The sequence below is a fragment of the Notamacropus eugenii genome, chromosome 3, assembly GCF_028372415.1.
Source record: "Notamacropus eugenii isolate mMacEug1 chromosome 3, mMacEug1.pri_v2, whole genome shotgun sequence".
Classification (NCBI taxonomy): domain Eukaryota; kingdom Metazoa; phylum Chordata; class Mammalia; order Diprotodontia; family Macropodidae; genus Notamacropus; species Notamacropus eugenii.
The window spans coordinates 421,983,619-422,005,499 of record NC_092874.1 but is presented as its reverse complement, the minus strand read 5'-3'; positions in this window follow the sequence as shown (position 1 = coordinate 422,005,499).

The following is a 21,881-nucleotide window of genomic DNA, read 5'->3' as shown; positions in this document are numbered from 1 at the left end:
TGCAGTGGTAAAGTTTTCAGTAAATCCAAAGACCTAGACTACTGAGGTAAGGACTTAGTATATGACAAAAATTTCTGGGAAAACTGGAAAACAATCTGGCAGAAATTCAGTTTAGACCAGTATCTCATACTATATACCAAGATAAGTATCAAGTGACTATATGGGTCAGCTATAAAAGGCCACCTTATAAATTATGTCTACGGAAACTCTTCATGACCAAATGAAGGATAAAGAGGATCATAGAAGATAAAAAGGGAACTCTTGAGTACATAAAAGTAAAAAGAATTTTGAAAAGACAAAACCAATTTAGAGGGCAAAAAAGGTATCTGGGAAGAAAAAATCTTTGCAGCAAGTTTCTTTGATATCCAATATATGCAAGGTCTGATATCCAAGTTAGAGATGGAGTTAATTCAAATGTATAAGGACAAGAGTTTCTTCCTAATAGATAGTTAAAGTAAATGGACAGGTAGTTGTCAAAGGAAGAAATTCAAGTTATCAAGAGCTATATGAAAAAAAGGGCTTCAAAGTCACTAATAATTTGAGAAATGGAAATTAAAACAACTCTGCATTTCCACCTCATACCCACTGGATTGTCAAGGACAATAAAAAGGAAAAATGATCATTGCTGCAGGGGCAATGGGAAAACAGGGGCCCTAAAGTACTGTTGGTGGAGTCTAGTTAGAATTGGTCTAGCTATTCTACGAAATAATTTGAAACTAAGCTACAAAATCACTTAACTATGCATACCTCTTAATCCAGAGATACCAAAGAGATCAAAGAAAGAGAAAAAGGTCCCATATATGCACAATATTTATTGTAGCTCTATTTTGTTATTAAAAAAAACTGGTAACAAGAGAGGGGGTGGTGCTCAGCAAGTAGGGATTGGTTGAACAAACTGAGGTACATTAATACAATGGAATATTACAGTGCTGTAAAAAACGATGAAAGGGACAGAGTCAGACAAACATGGTAAGACTTGTAGAACTGATTTAGAGTGAAGTGAATCCAAATGAGAACAATTTCTACAATAACAACAGCTTTGTTGAAAGAAACCTCTTTGAAAGATTTAAGAACTAAGATCAGTGTAATAACCAACCACAATTTTAAATGATTACTAATGAAGCATGCTACCCACTTCCTGACAGAATGAAACCTATACTTTCAGACATGACCAGTGGGGGAATCTGTTTTGCTTGACTATGCATATTTTGTTTTGTTTTCCTTTTTACTTTTTTTTTTATGATGGGGGAGGTGGGAGGGAGAGGGCATCTAGCAATAGGGTTTTCAAAAAGAAAAGAAAAGAAAAGAAAAATGTGCAGTGCTTCCAATGATACCAAGCTGTCTCTTGCTGCAAAAGTCTGTCTTATTACCATCAATATCCTTCCAGTCAGGCCATATGGCCAAGGATCACAAAACCCTGTGATCTCTGAAGAATTAAAATGACAAATCATCCAAAGGGCTTGGAAAAGGCATTAGTGGTCATAAGTAGGTTTCAGTATATTACCAATAAAGACCTATATGCAAAAGGGGGCATTAAAAAAGGTTTCTCCTGAGAGTCTGTAGATTGGGGAATGGCTAAACAAATTGTGGCATATAAATATGTAATGGAATAATATTGTGCTATAAGAAACAATGAATGGGATGGATACAGAGAATCATGGGGAAAACTTATATGAACTGATGAAAAGTACAGTAAGCAGTATTTAAGTATTTTCCTTAAATAACTTAGAATTTTAAAGAGAGAATGTGACATATACACCTAACATGTTACACTGGATTTTGAATGAGAAGAACTGAGTTTGAATCCTGATTACCACTGTGGGACCATGGGCAAGTTCACTTAGGTTCTTTAAGAATAATACAATATACACAATGACTATTACAATGTGAATGGAAAGGACAACAAAAGTGAAACCAAGTGCTTTGAAATTATGATGACCAAACTTACTCTCAAAAAACAGATATGAGAATGAATTTCCCTTTCTTCTTTACAGAGGTGGAGAACTATGAATGTGGAGCATGGTACATAATTTTGGACTTGACTGATGTGTTGGTTAGTTTTGAAGAGATTTTTTTCTTTTTTTTATTCTTAGTTATAAGGGATGGCTCTCTGGGAGGGGAAGGGGAAATTACGTATTAGGAAATGAATATAATGTCAGAATGAAAGAGAGCAACAAAATTTAAATTTCAAAAATGTTTCTAAAGATATATATGATCCGAAAAGGAAGTAAGGATTATAGGGTGAATCGTATATCATGACAAATAAAAAAGTGTTCATCCTTCATTACCAAAGAAGACCATACCATCAGAGAAATAATGACATGACTTGCACTTGACTTTGTTTGTTTGTTTGTTTGTTTGTTTGTTTGTTTTTGAGTGAGGGAGGGCTGTGCAGGTCACCAGCCTCACTTCTCCTCCAGAGCCATCTGAATCCAGTGACCAGATATTCACCAGGATGACTGGAGATGACCTAGGATGAGGCAATTGGGGTTAAGGGACTTGCCCAAGGTCACACAGCTAGTGAGTGTCAAGTGTCTGAGGTGACATTTGAACTCAGGTCCCCCTGACTCCTGCACTGGTGCTCTATCCACTGCACCACCTAGCTGCCCCTAGGGTACCTTATAACCCCCAAGATAACAACAATAATGTATAGCATTTATATGTATGTTCAGAGGACTGTCTTTCTGAAGGTAAGGTTAAGGATACTAGTGGGGTGCTGATTAGTGGACCTTAATTTAAGAAAAACTGGAAAGTTGGACTGACCTCTCACACAAGTAGACCTCCTACAAACAGCCTCTTTGTGAAACTAGAGAACTTCCTATTCTCTGGGTGTCAGAGTCCTTTTCTGATCAAGATGCATTTCTTTTTCCTGTCCCTCTAACACTACGATCCTCTGATACCATCATAAGCTTCCAACCTGGGGCCATCCACTGCCTTGGTCCCTTTGATTAACAACCTGTATCTCTGGCAACCCACGCTGTGGCTTTGCATGGCTGATCTTAATGTTGTGAAAATCTTGAAGGAAAAAGGTAAAAAAAAAATTCTGTTGGGGATTACTACATTTTAATCAAGAGACAGGGTGGGATGTTGGAGATAGATAGATAGGTATTTTCTATAAATAACTTAGGGTTTTTAAAGAGAGGATGTGATATATACACCTAGCATGTTACACTGGATTTGGGATTTGGGTTTGAGAATTGGGTTTGAATCCTTACGATCACTGTGGGTCCCTGGCCAAGTTCACTTAGCTTCTTTAAGAATCAGTTTCCTCATATGTAAAATAAGAGAATTGGACTAGGTAATCTCTTAAGATCCTTTCCAACCTCTCAGTTCAGTATCCTATGAACTTAGAGTGTCTAAACACCATGGCCCTTCCAACTGAGGGAGAAAAAGGACAACTTCATGAACAAGGAAGTAGTGCAGATGGCCCTTGGATGGTGGGTAAGATTTCAAGAGGCAAAGAGAGGGAAACAATATTCCAGGCACAGAGAACAGGAAAACATGGAGGTGAGAACCATGCAAAACATGTTTTTAGGAGTGTGGAAGTCCATTTTGGTGGAAATGTAAAATCTCTGATGGGGCAGTAGCATAAGAGAAAGCTGGAAGTGTAAGAGGAAGCCAAGACATAAAGGATCTTGGATGTTGGACGGATTTCATTCTTTTTGATCATAGGGAGCCATCCATTGACAGTTTTCCAGCAAGAAAATGATAAGAGGGGGCAGAGCCAAGATGGCGGAGTAGAAAGACGCACATACACATAGCTCCGAACCCACAACCCATAGAACATCTGTAAATAGCAACTCACTGCGAATTCTGCAGGACCAGAGGGCACAGAACATTGGAGCGAAGGAGATTTCTGTTCCAGAGGGACCTGCAAACCTCTCGCAAAAGGTCCTTTGCGCTGCGGACTGGGAACCAAGAGGAGCAGATCTGAGCAGGCTTCAGGGACAGAGTCTCTAGCAGCCGCGCGGGTCCCTCCACCCACAGGTGACAGGGGTCGGTGAGAGGGTCTCTTTGGTGGGTCGAGAGGGGCGTGGGGTGCCCCCATACTCAGGCCCCCTCGGGAGGCAGAAGCGGAGGTGGGAGCAGACAAGGGCTCCCAAAGCAGGCAGGAGCCTGGATCCATTGTTGAAGGTCTCTGCATAAACTCCCTGAGGGAACGGAGCCTGTGAGGCAGCCCTGCCCTGACCTGAGCACCTGAACTTAATCTCACACTGAATAGCAGCCCTGCCCCCACCAAAAGCCCTGAGGCTGGAAGCAGCATTTGAATCTCAGACCCCAAGCTCTGGCTGGGAGGATCAGGAGGCAAGGTGGGTGTGAGGAGAATATTCAGAGGTCAAGTCACTGGCTGGGAAAATGCCCAGAAAAGGAAAAAGAAATAAGACTATAGAAAGTTACTTTCTTGGTGAACAGGCATTTCCTCCCTTCCTTTCTGATGAGGAAGAACAATGCTTACCATCAGGCAAAGACACAGAAGTCAAGGCTTCTATATCCCAGCCCACTCAATGGGCTCAGGCCATGGAAGAGCTCAAAAAGGATTTTGAAAATCAAGTTAGAGAGGTGGAGGAAAAACTGGGAAGAGAAATGAGAAACATGCAGTCAAAGCATGAACAGCAGGTCAGCACGCTGCTAAAGGAGACCCCAAAAAATGCTGAAGAAAATAACACCTTGAAAAATAGGCTAACTCAATTGGCAAAAGAGGTTCAAAAAGCCAATGAGGAGAAGAATGCTTTCAAAAGCAGAATTAGCCAAATGGAAAAGGAGATTCAAAAGCTCACTGAAGAAAACAGTTCTTTCAAAATTAGAATGGAACAGATGGAGGCTAATGACTTTATGCAAAACCAAGAAATCACAAAACAAAACCAAAAGAATGAAAAAATGGAAGATAATGTGAAATATCTCATTGGAAAAACAACTGACCTGGAAAATAGATCCAGGAGAGACAATTTAAAAATTATGGGACTACCTGAAAGCCATGATCAAAAAAAGAGCCTAGACATCATCTTTCATGAAATTATCAAGGAAAACTGCCCTGAGATTCTAGAACCAGAGGGCAAAATAAATATTCAAGGAATCCAGAGAACACCACCTGAAAGAGATCCAAAAAGAGAAACTCCTAGGAACATTGTGGCCAAATTCCAGAGTTCCCAGGTCAAGGAGAAAATATTGCAAGCAGCTAGAAAGAAACAATTCAAGTATTGTGGAAATACAATCAGGATAACACAAGATCTAGCAGCTTCTACATTAAAGGATCAAAGGGCATGGAATAGGATATTCCAAAAGTCAAAGGAACTAGGACTAAAACCAAGAATCACCTACCCAGCAAAACTGAGTATAATACTTCAGGGGAAAAATTGGTCTTTCAATGAAATAGAGGACTTTCAAGCATTCTTGATGAAAAGACCAGAGCTGAAAAGAAAATTTGACTTTCAAACACAAGAATGAAGATAAGCATGAAAAGGTGAACAGCAAAGAGAAGTCATAAGGGACTTACTAAAGTTGAACTGTTTACATTCCTACATGGAAAGACAATATTTGTAACTCTTGAAACTTTTCAGTATCTGGGTACTGGGTGGGATTACACACACACACATGCACACACGCACACACACATAGAGACAGAGTGCACAGAGGGAACTGAAGAGGATGGGCTCATATCTTAAAAAAATGAAACCAAGCAGTGAGAGAGAAATATATTGGGAGGAGAAAGGGAGAAATGGAATGGGGCAAATTATCTCTCATAAAAGAGGCAAGCAAAAGACTTATTAGTGGAGGGAAAAAGAAGGGAGGTGAGAGAAAAACATGAAGCTTACTCTCATCACATTCCACTAAAGGAAGGAATAAAATGCACACTCATTTTGGTATGAAAACCTATCTTACAATACAGGAAAGTGGGGGATAAGGGGATAAGCAGGGTGGGGGGGATGATGGATGGGGGGACATGGGGAGGAGGGAGCAATTTGAGGTTGACACTCATGGGGAGGGACAGGATCAAAAGAGAACAGAAGTAATGGGGGACAGGATAGGATGGAGGGAAATATAGTTAGTCTTATACAACACAACTATTATGGAAGTCATTTGCAAAACTACACAGATTTGGCCTATATTGAATTGCTTGCCTTCCAAAGGGAAGGGGTGGGGAGGGAGGGAAGTAAAGAAGTTGGAACTCAAAGTGTTAGGAACAACTGTCGAGTAATGTTCTTGTCACTAGGAAATAAGAAATACAGGTAAAGGGGTACAGAAAGTTATCTGGCTCTACAGGACAAAAGAGAAGATGGAGACAAGGGCAGAGAGGGATGATAGAAGAGAGAACAGATTGGTCATAGGGGCAATTAGAATGCTCGGTGTTTGGGGGGGGAGGGGACAAAAGGGGAGAAAATTTGGAACCCAAAATTTTGTTAAAGTGAATGTTAAAAGTTAAATAAATAAATTTTTAAAAAAAAAGAAAAATAAATAAAAATAAAGAATAAAAAAAAATAAAAAAAAGAAAGTGATAAGATCAGGGTTGTGATCATGGTAGCACAAAATTCATTTGGAAGTGACTTGTAGGACAAATTTGATGTAGGCAGAGAGAAACCAGTTAGGATACTTGCTTTTGTTTCAGTATCAAGGGAATACATATGCATTGACTACTTCAAAACGCAGAGCTCAATTTAAGACAAAAAGACCCAGTGATGCACTGATCTGATCACTTCTTTTATGAAATGAACTCTGAAATGTCACCTATTTTTACACTCAGAAAGCCAGGCAGCTTTGTTCTATTTGTATTTTTATTACTTGCTTTAAAGATCACAATGTACCCACTCATTGCTCTGGAGGTCAGGCCACTCAACCTTTGGTACGAACCAATATAATTCTGATTTTGGAAGGTTCTTGAGCAGAATGATGTGATGAAGCTATCCCTGTCACCATCAGTATCACTGTCATTATGAGCAACAAGCATTTTTAAAAATAATAACAGATCTATAGATAGTGTTCGAAAGTTTGGAAACTATTTTACATAGAAAAATCTCATTTTAGCTTGATAATTACTCTATGAAATATACAAATATTATGATTCTTACTTTATAGATAAAAAAACCTGAGCCCCAGAGAAGCTTTGTGACTTGTCTGGGGATATACAGCTAATAAATGTCAGAGAAAGATTTTGAGCCCAGGTCATGCTGATGCCAAGTCCAGGATTCCATGACACCATTCTACCTCTCTCTGTTTGCCATGCACCTGTTGCATACATGGCCTCATATTAGACAAAGAGGATGATAAGATATTTGAAACACAATGGTACAATGAAGGAGTCCTGGGCATCCTCTAGATCTCACAACTGAAACGAATTAAGTTGCACCTGCAAGCTCCATCCATTTCATTCAATCCAATCTAACATGTATTTATTGAATACTTACTATGTCATAGGCATTGGACATAGAAGGAAAAAACAAAACATCTGCTCATTGCTCTCTGTCCTATCACAGCTTTCAGCAAGAATATAATTCTGTTTGGAAAGTTCTTAACAGGGTAATGTTGAAAGCTGGGTTTTCCTAAATAGGGGAAATAGAAGGACTTGCACATGAATTCATAGGTTGGGTTGCTCAGAATGAGGACAGCTCATTCTTGTACCTCTGACCTTGTGTGCTGATCCTGGCCTTGTTTCAAATGACAAGGCCCTTTTCTGGTACTCTAGTTTAATTGCTGTATCCCTGTGCCAAAGTTCTTATCTTGGTGCTGTACTTAGTACCTCAGTTTCATAGAGTTGCAGATTCTCAGAACTGGGAAGGGAGCCCTGTGGACAGTTAGGCCAATTCATGTTATACCATCACTGATTATTGGTCATCCATAGTTGAGCAGATGCCCTAGAAAGGATTAAGATGAAAGGTAGGGATTGAGGAACAGATAAAGAAAGTGTGATACATCAATATAATGGAATGTTATTGTACTGTAAGATGTGAGGAATATAATGATTACAGAGAAGCATGGGGAAAATTATATGAATTTTCACAAAGTGAAGTAATCAGAACCAAGAAAGCAGCATGCAGAGCTGTCCAACAACAGAATGGATCAAGGATCTAAGTCAAGGTGACTGGAAGAACAATGGACAAAAATTATTGTCGTGTTTGTCCTTGGTTTTCTAAGAGGACCATGACAGTGAAACGAAAGTAGAGGCATTTAGAGGAGAGCAATGAAGGGTTTCATTTTCAGGCAGTAGTGAATCATCCAGTGGGAAATGTTCCACACACAGTTAGGTATTTAATACTAAAACTCAAGAAACAGGTCAGAGGCAGAGATGCAGATTTGGGGGTTATCAAAGTGCAAGTGATCATTGAATCTGTAACAGTAGATAAGCTCTCTGCAGGGCGAGTGTGAAATTAGAAAAGTGGGTGGAAGACAGAACCTTGGGAAATAGCCTATGGCTGGGAGCTAGGTGGTGGTGGAAGTAAAACCATCAAAGGAGAAAGAGAGAAATGTTTAAGATAATAAGTCTTCCTCTGCTGTTGTGGGGGGAGCAGGAAACTGTTCCTAAGCTATCTTTGCACGACTGTGTGGTATGTGTCCCACCACCCTCACTTTGACTTCTGGGGCATGCTCAGTCACCATTCCTATTGACTGGCATTTCTGGTGACCATGGAAATTTGAGCCACTTCTGTATGCTTCCTTCTTTATGAATCATTTCTGAGTTGGTTTCCACAGATTAGTTGCTGAGCTGTAACTTCAAGGATATACTAAAGGGGCTACCAACCCTTCAAAAGCCTCCTCTTTCATTCCAGTTTTGAAGTATGAGGACTATTTGAGAAATGAGTGGGGAAATGTCAGAAGACTCATTCCACACTTGACCCCTTACAGCTGTAAGTACATGTCCTACAGAGACAAGCCTGAGCCTTGCCTTGGGGTCACCTCTTTGTTCTTGTATTTCTTTCTCCAACCAGATGACTAATTAGCAATGTCCATAACATTTTGAATTTCAAAAGATTATGAGGGGACAGCTAGGTGGTGCAGTGAGTAGGGCACTGACCCGGGAGTCAGGAGGACCTGAGTTCAAATAAGGCCTCAGACACTTCACACTTCTTAGCTGTGTGACCTTGGGCAAGTCACTTAACCCCAATTGCCTTGCCTTCCCCCCTCCATAAAAAAAAAAAAAAAAAAGATTATGAGGTCCTAGGAGACTGGTTAGGCAGCAACTGTGATATCCACCAGTGGCATCTGTTACGGGTGTTGCAGCAGCAACAAGAGCAAGCTGGTACCAAGGGAAAAGGTGGCATCTGAGGGAGAGAGAAAGAGAGAAGCCATCATGTTTGGATGATGCTTGCTATTTGATTGGACTGGGGACTTAGTGGAGGTGAAATGTGAACTGACTAATTAGAAGTGATGCAAAAAATGTTCACGTCCCAATGAGGCTTGAATACCATTAGTGTCCTAACTGATTTCCCCAGTAGTTTGGTTCTGTCCTAATCATTCAGTGATTCTTTATTGCTTAGCACAGGCTTTTCTGTGTGAGAATAAATGTCCTGTTCCATACCAGATTTGTGTCTGTACACTGGCAGCCTTTTTTATTCCCCGCCCCCTCCCCCCACCTTTTTTGGGGAAGAAACCCTAGACTACAGCTAAAGCCAATATTACTGTAACTGGCTACTTTCTGGGATGAGGAACCAATGAATGTGAGAATTGGGAAGCAAGCCTACTTCCCCTGTCGAGAAGTCCAATTTCCTTCAGAGCTGAACGTTGGGCAAACCGCAAACCACAGTCCAAGGTTTAGTGCAGGTTGCCAGCTCCCTTGGCCTCAGCTGGGGGGTACCTAGGTAGCTACTGGGTTAGGATTGTATTTACTTGTTCAATATGTCTTGTCCCAGCTTAGAATAATAATAAGTGATAATAATAACTTGTATTTAGATAGCATTTAATGTATACAGAGCACTTGCCATTGTCCTTATTACAGAGCATTCTGCCGCAATTTTATCCAATAGTACCTGGATTACCTGACTCATCCGGCAAAAGGCAAAGATAATAATGTTTGTTTCAAGTCCAACCTTCTGTCCTACCCAACTCAACCTGATAATAGCCCAGACATCCATTACCTAGCAGATAGCTCACTACTTGTCTACAGTTAGAATAGAGTTATAGATACTTAGAATATTACCTTTAGAAGGAGTCATATGAGCATAGATTTAGAGATAGAAGTGATCTTTGGGATCACCTAACCCTTCTCACTAAGGAGAAAATTAAGATACGTAGTGCCTGGGCAAGGCATTTGCATGTCCTAGGCAAAGTCTGACCATTGAGACCTTCTGCCTTCCCTCCCATTTCAGTGTCCAAAGATCATAGATGTAGAGATAGGAGGGACTGTGTTGTTCAGTCGTGTCAGACTCTTCATGACTCCATTTGGGGTTTTCTTGGCAAAAATAATGGAGTTGTTTGTCATTTCCTTCTCCAGCTCATTTCAGAGTTGAGGAAACTGAGGCAAACAGGGTTAAGCGACTTGCCAGGGTCACATAACTAGTGTCTGGGGCCAAATTTGAATTCAGGAAAATGAGTCTTCCTAACTCCAGGCCTGGCACTCTATCTTACTGTGCCACTTAGCTGCCCTAGGAGTGACCATAAGAGGCCATCCAATCTAACCCTCTCATTTTACAGATGAGGCCCAGAAAAGTAAAGCCATTGATCAAAGATCATTTGTAGAGTAAATGTCAGAGCCAGGGTTTGAATTGAGATACATGAAACTAAGCTCTTTTTTCACCGTATGTATGTGCGTGGGGAGGGCACCATCTTCAGTCATCCTGATCTCTATGTTGGCACTGGACCCAGATGACTCTGGAGGTGAAAGTGAGGCTGGTAACTTTGCATAGCCCTGTCTCACTTAAATTCAATTCACTTGCAAGTCATGACATCACTTCCCTGATGTCATTGTCTTCTTCATATGAAGGACAAACAACAACAACCCGATTCCCCATCAGTTATCAATAGTATTTCCTCACCAAATTACCCCCAAAATTTTTTTGCATATACTTCTATGTGTACACATTGTTTCCTCCTATAGAACAGAAATTTCTTGAGCGTTTCATCTTTGTCTTTGGATTCCCAGAGCCTAAAAGTGTCAGAAACTCAAATGGATCTGAGATCTCAACCATCTTGAAGACCCTCAAATGCTGCAGATCCTAACCCTGATGATCATGACTTCTCATCTGGTGAGACCTTTTTCTACATCCTTCCCTAAATTTACTGCTAGGGATTCACACAATGGGCTTTACCGCTGTCTTCTGACATTGTGAGGAATACAATGGAGTATTATGTAACTAGCCTATCCTCTTTTCTTCTCATACAGTTGTTTTGATGACATCTTTTTCCCTTATTCTTCAAAATTCCTTACTGATTGTATGTCTCAGTCTGCTCACACCCACCATGTGCCTTTCCATTATTCTCTGAGTGATATTCATTTTTAATTCTTCCAACACTGTTGTATTCTATGTTTCACTGCCCTAAAACAACACCCACAGAAAGATGGACCTTTGCTTTCATGAAAAGTTGGCAATCATTAAAGAAGCTTTGCAATTTTCTGAAGGCAATCTAGACCACTCTCCACCTCTTGTTCAGTTCTGGGTCTAACCTTTTGTCCATTTCTACTGTCTATCCCAGATATACATGCTGATGGACTAGTTCTTTAGATTGTGCATCCAATACATGTTGCAATCTAGGCAATAGACAGTCTTCATCTACTTGGACTTTCCTCTGTTGATGGTCAGACCAAACTTCTTTGACTAATTACAGATTTCTTCAAGCAGGCTTCACAATGTTTTGGGGACTGATGAAAATGACACAATGTAATCCACAAAGAAGAATATCACTATTTACAGAAAATACTTTTCAACTTGGACTTTAAACTGAATCTCCTCCATCATTGTGAGAAACACTTTTGTTGAGTGTCTGTCTCCCTGTTGGATGCCAGATGTTTATGATCAGAAAGTCATTGAACAGGGTTATTTATGTTGCTGTATCTTTCAAGGAATCTTGAATGATCTGGACATATAGAGGGGAGATACCTGGTAGAAAAAGAGTCTGTCAGGTGGTATTTGTTCTATCAAATCAAATGCTTTTTCATAATCAACAAACAATAAACCCAACAGGATATTACATTTATGTCTTGCAGTCAATTGTGAAAGGAAAAAGATGATCATCACTCATGAAAATTTGCATATTCCTTCCTAATATCCTCATCAAAAATGCCCTTATTTCATAAGACTTAGTATAGATAGGAGAATATGTATTTAGATTATTAGCTACTGATATTCTCAATCATCTTTTTCAGCATTAAGAAGTGCCAATTTTTTTATTATATAATCTTTCATTAATCCAAAAGCCACATAAGCAGTCAAGAAGCCCAGATGGATTCAAAGTGGCTAGCACAGGAATTGTAGTAGGCAGAGTTTAGCCCGACTTGTTAGATAGATGTGATGATAAGGCTGCTGCTGATTATTCATGAATGTGAACAATCCCCACCATTGTTGATACTCTATATTTCTTGGTTTTTTAAAAATATTATTTCCAAAGGAATGTAAACATAGAAAACTCCAGAAAATGCATAAAGAAAATGAGAGACAGAAATAGCCAAAAATATCCATGAAATCAGAGGAAAAAAGAGTAAGAGAAAGAAGTGCCAAGATTGTATAAACTGTCTTCTTGTCTTTAGGGATTCACTTTTTAAAGCTCTCAGGGTGGAAGAGGTCAATTTGTTTACTCAATCCAGGTTTCCTTTCATTTCATCATTGTAGGATTAAACAGAATATTGCCTTGAAAAAAATTTACTTCTGCAAATATCAGTTGAGTCTTCTCACTTTCTAGTTCTTTGTCTGGGTAATTTATCAGCCTTTGAATGAGCTGGAACAATATCGTCACTCAACATCTGTGTCCTGAGTCTATATATTTAACCTGATATTGTCTTTGGCAGCCATCTCTCTTCATTTGGCAAGTGGATGTTTGCTAGCTAAGGTTCTTTCTGGGCACCTTGGTTCTCTTTGTTGTGGCATTTTAACATACATGGGTTAAACTTTTGTATAATCTTATTATAATCTGTACTGATGTCATTTCTGTTATCTATTTTTTCATTTTAAATCAGCAATTACGAGTTCAGGATTTACCTTTTAAGATTGTATGTCATGTCTTTCACATTCTTTTTTATTTTTTCTAATTCTGATGTTAGTGTCAACAGGTTGATCATCAACTCTATGTAGACAGCTGATTTATGGATAGCTCCCATGTAATTAACGAGTCTTTTCCTATCTATTAAAATATCATCTACTTAACAGTTTTATAGCCTGAGAAAGGGATCAGCAAACTATAGCCCAAAGGGCCAGATCTGACTTTCCACTTGTTTTTGTGTAGGGAGGGAAGAAAAAGAGGGAAAAAAGTTACATGATTCTTTATTATATATTTAAAAGGAATAGTAAGATGTCCATAATAGACTTCCATTTTTCATGTACAATCTTTTTTTTCCTATTTTACTGTGTTATGGAAATGTTTGATTTATTTCTTAAGTTTAGAATAAAAAAAAACAGTGGACCATAGTTTGCCAACCCCTGACCTGGAACATAATAGATACTTTTGTACCACCCCATCCAAGGTACCCTCCCAACTTGGCACTTGTTTCAAAGGGTAGCTGCTACTGTCAGGTATCTATCTGTGAAACTGCTCTCCTAACACTGTAGTTCATGAACCCCACCAATAATCTCACCTTTAATAGTCAGCCAATAGACATAATTAGCTCTTGGCAAAGGCATTTATTAAGATGGCATAATAAGAAGAGCAGTTACAAAACACTGCAAGCCCGCAAACCTGGGGCATATTTTTCCAAAAACAGCGTTTTGGGGAAAAGTGGGTACAAACTTATAATACGATGGTAGGGAGCCACACATATAGGAAACACATGTGGACAGGACTATTCCTCTACTTCTAATCTTCAAAGTTCTTTCCTCAGCAGCCATATAGCTCAATGGAAAGAAGTACGGGACCAGGAGACAAGATAGACCTGAGTTCAAATCTGGCCTTAGACACTTACTAGATGTGTGACCCTAAACAATCACTTGACCTCAATTTGCCTCAGTTACCTCAACTGTAAAATAGGCATAATATCATCACCTACCTTGCAGGATTATTGTGAGAATCAAGGAGACAGTATTTGTAAAGGTCTTAGCATAGTGCCTGGCACATAGTAGGAACTATTTAAATGTCTGTTCCTTCTCCTTACTCCTTGTATTGTTAACGTATTTTTTGCATAATAGGAAGATCTTTCCCAAACATTAATGGGCCCATTAATAGACCCTGCTTGCCACATGGAAACCTGAGCCACTTGAGTCTGTGGTAGTAGAAGCTTACCGAATGGGTGGAGGAGGAAGGGTGGAGCAGAGCTGAGAGGAAGTTGGACACAGAAGTTAGAGCTGAGGGAGAGAGAGGAAACAGGCAGCAAGCTGTGAGTGTTCATTTGTGAGAAGGCCCTAGCAGGGGAAGGCTTGGGTATGGTGGTGCCCCCTGCATTGTTATTGTGTATAGCTTTCTTTGTTGCTATGATGGATTTGACTTTCTGGTGTGGGGATTCTGGTTCCTGGTATTTAAGTAAATGTTTTGGTTCTGTCTTCCATGTGGAGAGTCTGTTATATTTTGCAATTCACAATTATACCAGCATATTATCCCATTGGTACTACACTTCCTTTCCTTTAGAATCTGCCAGCATGTATAGCATCTCTGCTGGGTAGTTGCTAATCTGGACTTCTAGGGTCTGCACCTCATAGAATCCATAGCGGGCTCTTCATTGTTGGGTGGATAGAGGACTATTTATGTTTCATGAAACTGCTTCTTAACTACAGTGACTCTCCTTGTATACACAAGACTCACTCAGCTGTGCCTCAAACTGTTTTAAATAGCCTCTCTGACTGCTGGATGGTTTGTTTCCCTCCACTTGGTGGATGTGGTATCCATGCTATACATCAGGAATGATGGGATGGAGAAAGAAGAAGAAATGCCCTCCCCCCCACTCAAGGCATGAAGATCTGGAGTCTTGTGTGACCACTGACTCTTATCTCTTGTCTCCAGCCCTTAAATTGTATAACCTGTCTCACTGTCTCCAGGGCTTAGTTTTTTAAAGCTCTCAGTGTGTGTGAGAGAGGCCAGTTTGTTTACTCAATGCAATGACTAGACTGCTTTTCATTTCATCAGAGGTTATTCACAAGGAAATCACTAGGTATTAGCACCTTGTTACTACATTAATCTGTGATTATATATTGTGACTAAGTCGACTGAGGAGGGAGGGACTATAAAATCTCTGTCCATATGCTTTGACAAATGCTTGTTGATATAAAGATTTTATTGATTGAGTGATCAATCTTGTGACAGTCCATTTTTTAAGGAGGGGAACAGAAATATTTGGGAAAAACAAGCTATCTCTTCTTTGGACACCCTCTCCCCAAATATTTACTTGGTTTAAGAGACCCCCTGAATGGTGGAGTCTTCTTTTGCTTTAACTTTTAAACTTCCAAGTCTTGTGTTTACCACACTATACAATGTTTAATTGTCCTCTGAAAGATTAGTTTTGAATTATTCAGTCTCATAGTCAAAGGATCTTAGAACTAGCTACCTGGAAGGCAGGACAGGTTCCCATGCACTATGTAGGAGGGATTGGAGATCAGCAGCCAAGGCAAAGTAATGACCATACTCGCGGAAAGAGATTTCTGCTACACTGCACTGGGGCATCTAGATAAAATGAGGGCATTGGATGGGCTGGAGCTGGTTATGAGAACTGATCACTAAATTTTCCATGTGAGCATTTACATCTTCCCAAATGGACAAACACAACAAATCAGGGCTTGATGTATTATTTGGTTGATTTTTCTGTACTTAAGAAACTGATTGAGAAAATGGTAATTATGTAAGATCACATTTAAAAGTGTGTCATGTGTACTTTTTTTTTCAAAAAGCCAGTTGTCAAACATTAACTTGCTCATCCTTGATGAACTCTAAGGTCCTTACAGCTATGACATTCTGGGAGTCTGAGAATAGAAACCTTTCCTCTTCCCTCCCCATCCAAACTCTCTTTGGATGAAGCTGGGGAAATCAGGCTATAAACCTAAACCTCCCTGTTCTTGGAATCTGGTGTATGTTATAGTTGGATAAATATATTTTATTTTGTACTATTATTAATATCAAGCATTTGGTGTGTGTCAGGCATTTTTAGGGACTTTTAAGCCATCTGTTCAGATCCTTCACATAGAGTAGTGCTTAATAAATGCTTGTTGATTGATTGATTATCCTAGCAAAATGTTGTTTGGTGAAGGATCTGATGCTGGGGAGTTTTTCCACTCCCACCTCCTATAAAATGAACAGCCATTTTTTCCCTAACAGAAAATATGATATACCACACTTCCTTATTTATTTTTAAGTACTCATGTATTTCCCTCAAATGTACCCACATGCATATTTTGAAAATAGAATCAAGAAAAACGCTTTCCTTGCATAATTTCCCTTTTTTCCACCCTGCTTTTCTCCCTGTTTTCTCCATTAAAACAAGTGATGCCAGTAGATTTTGGAGGACAGCATAAGACAGTGGGAAGAAGGTTAAATTTGGAGTCTGTGGACCTAGGTTAGAATCCTCACTCTACTATTTAGTCCCTATGTGATGCTGATCAAGTCACAAACTCTCTGGGTCTTTGTGCCTTTTCTGCAAAGTAAGGGAGTGGAACTAGATGACCTAAGTTATAAAATCTATAGTCCTTTGTTTTTGTCAGATCCTGAAAGGGTTAAATGTTTCTTTTTCTTTGTGAAGATAATCCAGGTTAAGTGACTGGACCAGGGTCTCACAATTAGTAAGGGTATAAATAAGGCTGGATTTTAACTCATGTCCTCCTGACTCCAGGGCAGACGCCCTATCTGCCTGCCACAACAAAAGGATGGAAAGAGTAACCTTTCACTGGCAGGGATGGCAAGACAAGAGCTGATCAGCACTAATTTCTTCGTTGCGGCTCTGTTTCTCACCTATGCTTACTTGTCTCCCTTCCACCCCACTCCTTGTCTGGGGGTCCCTCAGTGCACCTTCAACTCTTTGTGGAAGCTTGGACAATAAGCTAGGGCTGCATCAGCTGCCTTGTTCTTCTCCTCTGGGACCAAAGGGACTTAAATCCCAAACTTAAAAGGGCACTCCTAAATATAAACATTGCCTTTTAAGTGCAAATCATCTGTGTTCTCATTGCTTTACATGTGGCCTTGCTTTTAAAAAGTAATCTTTTATTCTAACATGGGAAGAATTCCTCTCTTAGCAAAAGAAAAGAGAAATATTAAGAGATCTAAATTCCAATTAACTTTGCTTCTGACTTCTTTGTAGCCTGGGAGAGTTAACTTTTCTGTGGTCAACTCATTCACTAATTGTTTGCTAGTTTATTGTGTGCAAGGCTTTGTGATATGTGAACAGGAATGCAAAGATGAGTAAGTCAGACCCATGTTGTACTAGTAGCTTATAATCTCAAGGATGGCAGACATACATAACTATAAAACAAAGTATAATATGATTCATTCCATTTAAAAGGCACAAAGTGGAAGACTGGAGGAAATTAATCAAGGTTGGTGGTATAAGGGAAGGCTTTGTGGGGAAAGTGGCATCAGTGCTACATTTGGATGGATGGATAGGATTTGTAAAGGTAGGGAAGGCAGAATATTCCAGGTAGAGATAATAACCTAAACAAAAGTCCAGAGGTAAAGATATTATGGAGAACACTTAGTGAGTAGTCCAATTTGGCTGGAGCACAGGGGATGTAAAGGACAGTAACAGGAGGTAAGGATAGCAAAGGGAAATTGAGGATAGATAAAAGTTACTGAATGCCAGGCTAGGGAATTATTTCTCATGAAAAGAGGGCTCATTAAAGATTTTTAAGGATATCAAAGATAAATTAGGGTAAGTAAACTAGAACATTTATATGTGTGCGTATGTATATATATGTGTTTGTGTACGTATGTATGTATGTATTCCTACTTTCTTCCCTGAAGTCTTTTGAGGTAGCTCTCCATAAAGATTGGTAGCCTGAAGTCAACACTCTTAGATTATATTAAAAAATTCACAGTGTCTCGAAGGAGGGAGTTCTACTCTACTCTGCCCTGGTCAGGTCACATCTGTAGCATTTTACTCACTTCTGACCTCTCTATTTTAAAAAGGAAGCATTAATAAATTAAAACATATCTAGAGGAGTTGTACTGGATCTGGAAAGCATTCAGTCAATCAGTATTTACTGAGCATTTTACTAATCAATGGGGATGCAAACACTAAAGGAAAATAGCAATGAAAGAACTTATATTTTAAAAAAGGAGACAGACAGCATGTATGTCTAGGCATATATTAGATACATATAAAATGTATTCCCGTTAAAGGGGAAGGAATTGGCAGCTAGGAGGACCAGGAAAGGTCTCCTGTAGAAGGTGGTGTTTGAGCTGAGGCTTGAAGGAAATCAGGGATTCTAAGCTGTGGAGGCAAGGTAAGGAAGGGAAAGCACAGCAATTACAGATGATAGCCAGAGCAAAGGTATGGAGGTGGGAGAAGGACCCTAGTGTGTGTGGAATAGAAAATGGTCCAGTATGGCTAGAGATTAGAGTGGAATAATGTATAAGAAGATTGGAGAGGACAAAGGAGCTAGGTCGTAAAAAACTTTCAAGGCCAAAAATGGTTTATATTTTATCTTAGAGGCAATATGGAGCCGCTTGTTTTCTTGAGAAGGTGCATAGTGGCATGTGTCAGATCTACGTTTTGCAGAAATCATTTTGGCACTGTCTGGAGGATGATTTGAAATGGGAAGAGACTGAGGCAGGGAAACCAATTAATTTGATCTCTTTAGATAGAGAACTGAGTCAAATTTATAAAAATATGAGCCATTTCCCAATTGAGAAATGGTTAAAGGACATTTTCAGAAGTATCTATAGTCATATGAAAAAATGCTCTAAATCACTACTGATTAGAGAAATGCAAATTAAAACAACTCTGAGGTATCACTTTATACCTACCAAGGTGGCTAAGATGACAGAAAGGAAAAATGACAAATATTGGTGGAATGTGGAAAAACAGGGACACTAATGCATTGTTGGTGGAATTGTGAACTGATCCAACCATCTTGGAGAGCCATTTGGAGCTATGCCCGAAGGGCTATCAAACTCTGCATACCAGCAATACCACTGCTAGATCTGTATCCCAAAGAGATCAAAGGAAAAGGACATATTTGTACAAAAATCTTTATAGCAGCTCTTTTTGTGGTAGCAAAGAATTAGAAATCAAGGAAATCCCCAACCCATCAGTTAAGGAATGACTGAACAAGTTGTGGCAGATGATTATGATGGAGTACTATTGTGCTGTAAGAAATGACAAGCAGGGTGGTTTCAGAAAAACCTGGGAAGATCTATATAAACTGATGCAAAGTAAACAAAGCAGAACCAGAAGAACATTGTATATAATAAATGCAATGTCATATGATGATTAACTGTGAATGACTTAGCTATTCTGATCAATACAATGATCCAAGGTAATTCCAAAGGACTCATGATGAAAAATGCTATCCATCTCCAGAGACAGAACTGATGAACTGATGTTAGATTAAAGCCTAATTTTTTCACTTTCTTATTTTTCTTGTTTTATTTTTTTGTAACGTGGCTAATATGGAAATATATTTTGCATAATTTTACATGTATAATTGATTTCACATGTCTTGCCTTCACATTGGGTGAAAGGAAGGGACAGTATTCAGAACTCAAAATTTTAAAAGAAGAATGTTATAAATAAATAAATTTTTAAAAAAGGATTTTGTGATAATCCAGGTGGGAGTCTTAATGCAGGTAGTGGCTACATAAGTAAAGAGAAGGGGGCAGATACAAGAGATATTGTGAAGGTAGAAATGACAGTATTTGGCAACTGCCTGGATACTTAGAGTAAGGCGAAATGAGGATAAGGTTGAGACTGCAATCCTGGGAGACTGGAAAAGGCATCTATTTTGATATGTTTGATATGTAAACTAGGGCAGCTAGGTGATGTGATGGTTAGGGAAATGGGCCTGGAGTCAGGAAAATCCTATTTCCTAAAAGAAAAGGGGCCTTGGCTTTTCCTCCATTAACAGGATGGTTTCCTATCAAAATATTCTTTGTTATTTAGGGGTCAGGGGGAAGAAAAGGGAAATATGAGGAAAGTTAGGCAATGTAAAAACAAAAGATCAAGAACAATGTATTTTATAAAATTAGCTCAAAAGAAAAAAAAAAGATTGCTTCCTCTATTAATAGTACTTTTCACAATGGTGAGCCAGGACTTTTTACCCATCTTAGCAAAGTAAGATGATCTGCTGTGTTATCATTTTTATTGACTGGGTTCAATTCAATTAAAAGCAACAAGCCTTTATTAAGCACCTATTTATTGTGTGTATAGCACTATGCTGGGCACCCTAGAGACACAAAATTTAGGTTAAAAAAAACCAATCTCTCTTCCTGGAGCAGGGAAACAATATTGTTAAACAGAACAGCAAAAAAACCAAAAAACCCAAACCAACCTTACAGCCTTATTTGTTTATTAGAGTGGTGAGAAATAAAGGGCCATATGAGGTCTAATGGGAAAAGAGCTGTTACCAGGGAGCAAGAAGAAGGAGAAAAAACTCTGACATTTGAGTTAGGTGTTAAAGGCTGGAGAGGAATTGAACAGAAAAGAGGGGGAGGGATGATTACATTCCAGGCCCAGAGAACAAAGTGAACACAAGTGTGGAGGTGGATAGCAAAAGGCTGTATCAAGAGGAGTCCACCCTGGCCAGAACTCAGTGTGCATGGATTTGCTTGGCTTGGTCTTCAGATCTTACTTCCTCATTGGCTCCAGTCTTTGTGGACAGACTTGCATCAGTGTGGACGATCCCAGGGCTCTGACAGTACCTCTGATTCATTTGGATTTGTCTTTTGTCGTTGCTAGGCAATTGTTTTCCTGCTCCTTCATGTAGGGCCCTCAGCACCCAGACATTTAGAGGCCCCGAGCCCTCCTCTTCTCCTCACTTGTATCTCACTGTCTCCAACCATTATTCCCGGGGTCCATCATGCAAGGAGTGGTTGAGTTTCATGATGACTGTCATGGGAATATGTTCAAAGCACACTGTACCACTTGTTCCCATTTTGCTTGTTTGGGGTCATAGAAAACCACAGTCCTTTCTTAGGCAATTAGAAGCTCCCTCATTTACTTTCTTTGTTTCCAGTTTCCAGGTTTGGTCCCGTCTCATTTACAATGTAGGCAGAAGCTTTGCATCCAATCCTCCATATTTTGTGTTGGCTTGGGCATTGTGCCACGATGCCCACAGGCTGCTCTCAGCTGCTTTGATGGCAGCGTTGTCTGTTAATAAACCACTCTCGTGATTGCCTCGCCCTAGTATTTTGAAGACATCTGTCCCCCAATAATAATAATAACTGACATTTATAGACTCCCCTAATGTTTGTAAAGTGCTTTTCATACATTATTTCATTAAAGGCTCCTGGCAACCCACTAAAGTGGGTCCTCCAGGTGTTATCCCTATCTTAGTTCCAATTGTGACTTTGGGCTTTATCTTTGCTGATTTCAGGCCCTCCCTGCCACTTCCATGTTTCTTTTTCATCTTCCCATCCCAGAAAGTTGTTAGAACAAAGAATAAAAAAGAGGGAAAAGACCCTAGTCCAATAAAACTCCATTAGCTGTATATATACCTCACTATTTATATGTTATGCATATAATATATATATACACAATACATATGCGTATATGTATACATACACATATATACATACACACATGTACACATACACATATATTTATACATATACTTTACAATTTACAGACTCCACACCAACCTAAGTAGGGCAAGGCTGTCATTACCATTTTCCCACAG